The following is a 6,858-nucleotide window of genomic DNA, read 5'->3' on the forward strand; positions in this document are numbered from 1 at the left end:
TCCTCTTGATGTGCTCCAGGAGGTGCTCGTGGCCCTGCAGGAAGCAGAGGTGCTGGAACTCGGTGTCGTCCCGCTCGGGCTTGACGAGACCGCCCTGCTCGATGTTCACCACCTTCCTGAAGCCATCTGTGTGGAGAGGGCAGGGGTGAAGGGCCGACAGACCCAGGCCCTCCTCCACGCCTCCCACCCCAGCGCTTCTGTTCACTCTCCCCACTTTTTGAGCTGCTCAAGGCACAGCCGAGCCCCCTCCCCGCGGCCGGGCATGCTTTTGGGCCGTATCGACAAGAAATCCAGTGCAAGGGAGAGCCCCAGGCATCCCGCCGGACACCCCGCGGCTCTGGGGACACGTCGTCGCTGGCCCACGCCGTGAAAGCCTCGCTGGCAGTCCCTTGGGCACGTCGGTCGGTCTGCCGGGAGCCGAAATGCCTGTCCTTATGAAAGCTCTAGTTTGATCTAAAGGGATCGAACTCTGTTTGAGCCAAAGGGATTCAGGGGAAGGTTTTTCAAAGGCACAGACCAGCATCAGGTGCCACTTTTGTTAAAAAAGGGTTAGATGCACCTTCGGAAACCTACTTTGGGTTCTTCTCTGAAGTCCTAGAAGGGTTTCTAAACCGTATCTAAAGATTGGCCTAAAAATTACAATAGGGCTACTGTATAGTTAAATAGCAAAGTTCAGACTTTGCTAAGGAACTTTGTGAATTAGTCATTGAAAAACTTCCAAAAACTACCAGAAAACAACCATATTTAATACAGTTGTGGTCTAGATGTGGCTGAAAAACTACATGCTAAGCCTCTGTTAAGGGGTGAAAATGTCTGATCAGCAAGGGATGGTTTGCAGGCAGAAGTACCGTCCGTAATTAGTTCAGCGATACGGCTGGGAAAATGGATAAGCTGTGGACATGCTACCCTCAAAAGAAGCCGCTTCTGAGGGAGGTATGATGGTATCAGGCTGCTGGAAAAAGCCTCATAGAGAATAAAATGGAAAAGAAATAATAATAGGTCATCAAATTGATGCAAGACAAGCAGAAAACCTGGTAGCTGAGATTTCTTAGCTCACATCTTGCAACTTAATTTAACAGAAATTTCATGCTGGGATCTAAGGTCAATACAAGGAAACCGCTCCGCTGGCATCTCAGAGGCAGGTCCTCTTTGGCAAAACCAATAATGCCACAGTAACGCCTACATACGAGAGCTCGGCTTGGGTAGGACCCACATGGCCTAGGATCTGCAGGTTGAACTTACACATGTTCAGCTGCCGGACGAAACTGGCCATGTTGTTGTGTTTGAAATACTTGGGCAGCACCTCTTTGGCAAAGCGTCCTTGGTCGAACACATGGAAGCTGGTGCCGTTCTGCAAAGGAGACAAGGACAAAAGCGAAGTCAGAGGAGCGTCCCCAACCATGAGAGGTGCCCAGGAGGAGGTGATTGCGCCTGAGTCCTACGGGGGGTGGGAGGGAAGTCGTGCTCTCTGAATTGTCACCTTGAAGCTGAGAAGAGTGACAACAGCCTTCAGTGATGGATGTGCTCCTTTCAGTTCTGGTACAGTCAGTCCTCTATGACTGCAGTTTTGATCTTTTTCTACTAAGCTTTGTCACTGCTTAGTTCAGAGCCTTGGACGTGAGAAAGAAACTACAGACTTTTACACACAAGTGGCTGGTAGCTTGCGATCGTCAACCCATGTGTGGACCACACAGAAAGACTCTGGTGTCTGAAGAAGGTCCTGGAAAGTGGGAATTGCCATTATAACCCCTCAATCTGCTTGTATAGGTCTAGCTCCGACCCATCTGCTGCAGAGCACAGCAATCCTGGCAGGAGTGCTGTCTGGGGACATGGTTCAAGAAACACAGCAAGGCAAGAAAGCAAATCATCCCTGGAGACGCCACACTGATCCAGAAGCTCTACGCACCTTCTCTTGACTATTTCTGAAAGCACACAGCCACAAGGGCAACCACAAAATGTTAAAGAGTCATGCTTTACAGTCCAAGCTAGCAACATGCATGTGAACCAGATAAAATATCCGTTTCTGAGGTTGCACTGCCAGGATCCGTGACTGCAAAACAAGGCAAACTGCCTGGGATGGCTGGCAGAGATCTGCAGCCATGTGCTTCCCAGCTCTGGCCTTCACCCTGCCGACAGTTAAGCTGGTGCAGAGAGCGCTGTGAGACAAACGAAGCTGCCTTGAAACCTTTTGCCAACAGCAATCCACGTGACCTTTTTAAGGGACAGAACAATTAGCAATTAATTTTCATCTTAGAAACAACATTTCCTAGGTCTCCGACCTCAGCAGAGCAGTGTCTCGAGGGTACGGTGACGGGGGACCACCTTAAATCCTATCTCTGCTCTGGATGCGGGGGCAGCACCGGGAATTTGGAGGAATGAAGATTCGTGATTTCAGTCTGGGGTACAGGTGGCATTTTTGTAAACTTGCAGGGAACGGTATCTTCCAGGCACTCACACTGGCTTTGCTTGTGGAGAGAGAAAGAGCTGCAAAGAGCTACCTGGGGAACCACCCAGCTGTGCAGCCTGAGCTCCCCACAGCTTCATGGAGCGACAGGCAAGATACCGAGACCTACAGCAGGGCAAAGACACCAGCAGATATTTGGGACTTACCAACTCAGCTGCAGCCGAGTTTCTAGGGTCAGTTAGCTAAAGGCAGCGGGGGCTGCGTGGCGCTGGCAGGGAGGGGTCTGAGGCCAGCACAGCCCCAGTGGTCCTCCTGCTGCGTTCAGCGTTGTCACCGGCGGTCAAGCGGTGTGTCAGCTTGGGGGGTTATTTTGCAGCGGCGTGGTTTTTGGCAAAGGAGGACAGCGTTTCCCAAGAGCGAGCGCTCGGGCTCCGCGTGCGGTAGGAGCGCACCAGCCGTGTGTGGGTCCCACCACGCACCCGTCACAGGGTCTGTAGCTGCGTGGGTGCTCTCAGGGCTGCCTGGAAGCTTCTAAAACAGGGAGTGTAATCAGGACCACGAGAAAGCTCAGCAACTAAAGGGGTGCCGGTGCGTGCCTGTAGCCTGCGTACAGCCACCAGAAAACAGCCAGTGGGCAAACCCTGCTGCCCTACTCGTTGCCGCTGCATTTCCATCCCCAAACGGTGCCAACTCCCTCTGCGCTCTGGCTCATTTGACAACAATTAACCCTGCATGCCCACAGACATATGACTCTGGGTCAGTCGTCCTTCTTGCTCCTTGTTCACTGCTGCAAATGCAGAACACGACTGCTTGCCTTGACAGTGCTCCTTGACCATCACCAGGGTCTTTCCTATCATTCTTTACCCCATGCAGCAGAAGCAAAAGCTGGTCAAGCGCTTAAGAGGGTCACTAATAACCCGTACGCTGAAATTATCCTCACAGACTGAGCTTGCAGATATGACAGCAGGGACCAGGGTTTCCCCAACACCCCAGAAGCTGTTCTGGGGACAGAGCTGGTTTATCCTGCTTCCCTTGTGCTTCTGCCCACTCATTCTCCGGGGGATGCAGCTGCGTGTCCCAGGCTGGGCAGGCTGATGTAAAATGGGAAATTTTACATCGTGTACCTGAACATCTCCTTACGACCTCTCTTGAGCGGTCATTCCTTTGAATTCAGGGCTGCAGTGTTCTCAGAAGCTGGGGCACCCAAAAGGGTTCCCCCCGACACAGGGGACTTTGGAGTTTCTGCGCGTTCACCGACGGATGTGCGTGTGCCAGCCTGTTCCCACGCGGCAGCTGTGCCTTGCTCGTCTTACGGGACAGGAGCACAAGCTGGGAGACACGCCTCTGCCCAAGGCAAAATCCACTCTGCAGCAGATGCTTATCGTCATTGTTTTGGACAGACCCATGAGGACAGACACCCTGTGCCCTGCCCAGGCAAGCTACTCCAGGAATTTGCTAGGAGTTCTTCCTAACTGCATCTTCCATTTCAAAAATTCATTTAATTACTTTTTGTCCAATCTACCACAGACACAGACAGCAGACTTTTCCTTTCCACCTTACAACAGCCTTTAGCGTATATATAAAGCACTACCACGTTTCCTCTCCATCTCTTCGCCTTCATGCTAAGCAGCAGTTCATAGGTCCTTATAGGTCCTATTTTCTAAGAGTTCTGATTACATCCAGAAACCTTAGGCACGCACACGACTTTTCAGCTACAATAACACTGATGGATAGAAGAGGAAGAACGTGGGAAACACAGGAACATGCAACATGGAAACTTAGACATCTAAAAGCTTTACCAAAACCTCCCAAGAACGTAGCTGTAGCCTACAATAGGTTGCAGGAACGCAGAGCATGGTGGTGGTGGGCAGTGAAAAAAAACAACATTATTAAGTGTAACAGAGAGGGGACTATTTATACAGGTTAGAAAATCCTTCCTAGTTTGAAAATCCTTATTTAAAACACACGATACCAAAACTTGGTTCTCAGAGGCACGGCCATGTAATACCACCATCAGAAAGCAACCATTGCCTTAGATAACAGTGCAGCTCAAATCCTATCTCAAGTTTTGAATGAAAACTCAACTGGACGTGACAGAAAGGCTGCTTTAGATTTCCCCCCCCCCCCTTTAAATTTGCTTTTGTTAGAGATTCTTGATTTTGGAGAACAAGCTTATGCACACAACTTATCCGATAGCTCCCTGCTGAAGGCAAACCGCGTTATTTGCAGCAAGTCTTAGTCAGGTCAAAAGCACAATGTGGTATCAAAATGCTGTACGAGGGGGACAAATAAATCATTTTAATTCTCTCACTGCACTTAGTATATTAATGCCTCAGTGACAAATAAGAAGCCAAAGCAAAGCAATCTATTCCTATGAAGCTGTACAGACAATGCATACATACATCACGACGATCATCACATAGACTCATTGAAAAATCAAGTTAAGCTCTTCCAAAATGTGAGTGATTTAGGGTGCCAGTCTCAGTTCTGTTTAAACTATAGGTTTTAGCCTGAGGTCTGAATGCTGTTTGTCTGCTGCCTTCTCCCACGGCATTTGTGAAAGGCTGCTAAGAAACACATGTGAAATAATAGAAACAGCAGTGGAATTTTTAAGGGCTTTGCACCTTTTCTAGAAAACTTTAGGGAACCACAGATTGAAGAAAAGTGAAAAACCTCTCTCAAAGAGTCTGGATTTTTAGAAGATTCAGTATTAGACACCCTTTAAGATCCTTCAAGAGACATGTGTAAATATTGTTATTAAAACGCTCCCAAACCAGTTGTCCCTTCAAAAGAGAAAAGCCACAATATTGTAGATAAATAATATCACGTACACCCAAAAGGCCCCCTAACAAACTATCAGTTCTCCCAGTTAGCTGGCCAGCACCCGACAAGCGAAAGGAAATTGCTGGGTGATGTGGTACTCGGGCCTCACACCTGAGTTTTTCCTGGTGGTGCAGGCACTCAGCGGTACCCGATATTCGCTGTACTTACAGTACTCCAGCAGATGAGATGGTTCGTTTCCGGATCTTCCACCAGCGTCCAGAGCTTGGTTAGGAAGGCTGGCACATTGCTGGAGTATCCATCCATCACCAGAGAGCTGGGTGAATCCTGCATAGTTTTTCAGTGTCCCGGCTACACTAACCCCATTGCTCTCGGCGTGCCTGCCTCCCCGCACGCGCGTGCATCCGAACAGAGAATGAGCCACCGAATTTTATCCCAGGCCAGTGGAAAGTAGGCTCCCAGGGAGTCACATCAGCAGTGCTGCTCGCACTCTTAAAAACTCAGCACAATGCGATGGCATCACCAGCCCCAGAGAACAATACACAGAATGAAAATGCACTGCAGCCGATCTCACAGAGCTGTGAATAAATACGCAGTGTCATGCAAAGGGAACACGTGCTGCGCACCTTATGCTGGGAGGTTAGCAAGTCACCGGAGTGAACCCACCTGCCCAGAGTCTGTGGGACGCCCAGGCACAGCAAAGCCAGGTTTGGGAAGGCACCCGAATTGTTAGTTTGGAATTTTCTTGTCCTAAACTTTGGCCGGCACAGATGAACAAGGGCTGGCCAGACCTCAGGGCTGCACATATTTGCCAAGGTTTTGAAAAGTCAAAATTGTAAGTTGGTTTGTCAAGAAAAATGATTGGGCTCTCAAGTAAGAAGGTGATGAAAACAGCTACACATAGAATCTAGATGACAATATGTTTTATTTATTATTATCATTATTATTATTAATGCTTGAGATAGGTGCTCACAGTGTAGCTTTATGCCAGGATCATTTCAATTCAGAAACTGCTCTTCAGACAACATTCACCAAAATCTTCGGTACAACAGACCAACATGTACACCCTAATTCAGATGCAAGATAACTTGCATGTGAATGCAGATACCAGATGCAAAAACTGTTAACACTCTTGATTCTCCTAAGAAACACTAACAATGTAATGAAAGCAAAGGTTTTTCCAAAAGGCACTCAAATTATAACCTGAAAATCTGCATTCCTGAGCAACAGAAAGACAAGATGGACAAGGGAATTTGCAGGCCACGTGCCTTTTATTACTACCTTGTCAATGTTTTTCCTTAATTTTTTTTTCCCTCCTGCTTGTATTTTCTAACATAATTCAGCTCCTCTTATAACCCTCCAAGCTGGAAGCTACCTGACAACTGGATAATGAGTGAGCTCACCATCACTGAAACGCCAAAAGAGGCAGTGTCAAAGTTAGAGTGGATATTCCATCAGATGACCATGGTTTGTTGCTATAGCTCACTGAATCCGCATGGCTAAGTACCCCACTGGGCAGAAAACATTGGGCTGCACTGAAGCTGCCACTTCCTTAACTATTTAAGTAGTTGCTGGGTGCCTGACACAGTGTACTTGACTTCGAGGTGCTTTTAAAATGTAAAATCAAAATTAAATTTTGCTGAGGTCCTCAGTAAAAAATCCACTTGGCATTC

This window comes from Phaethon lepturus, unplaced genomic scaffold (assembly GCF_000687285.1).
Source record: "Phaethon lepturus isolate BGI_N335 unplaced genomic scaffold, ASM68728v1 scaffold48130, whole genome shotgun sequence".
Lineage (NCBI taxonomy): Eukaryota > Metazoa > Chordata > Aves > Phaethontiformes > Phaethontidae > Phaethon > Phaethon lepturus.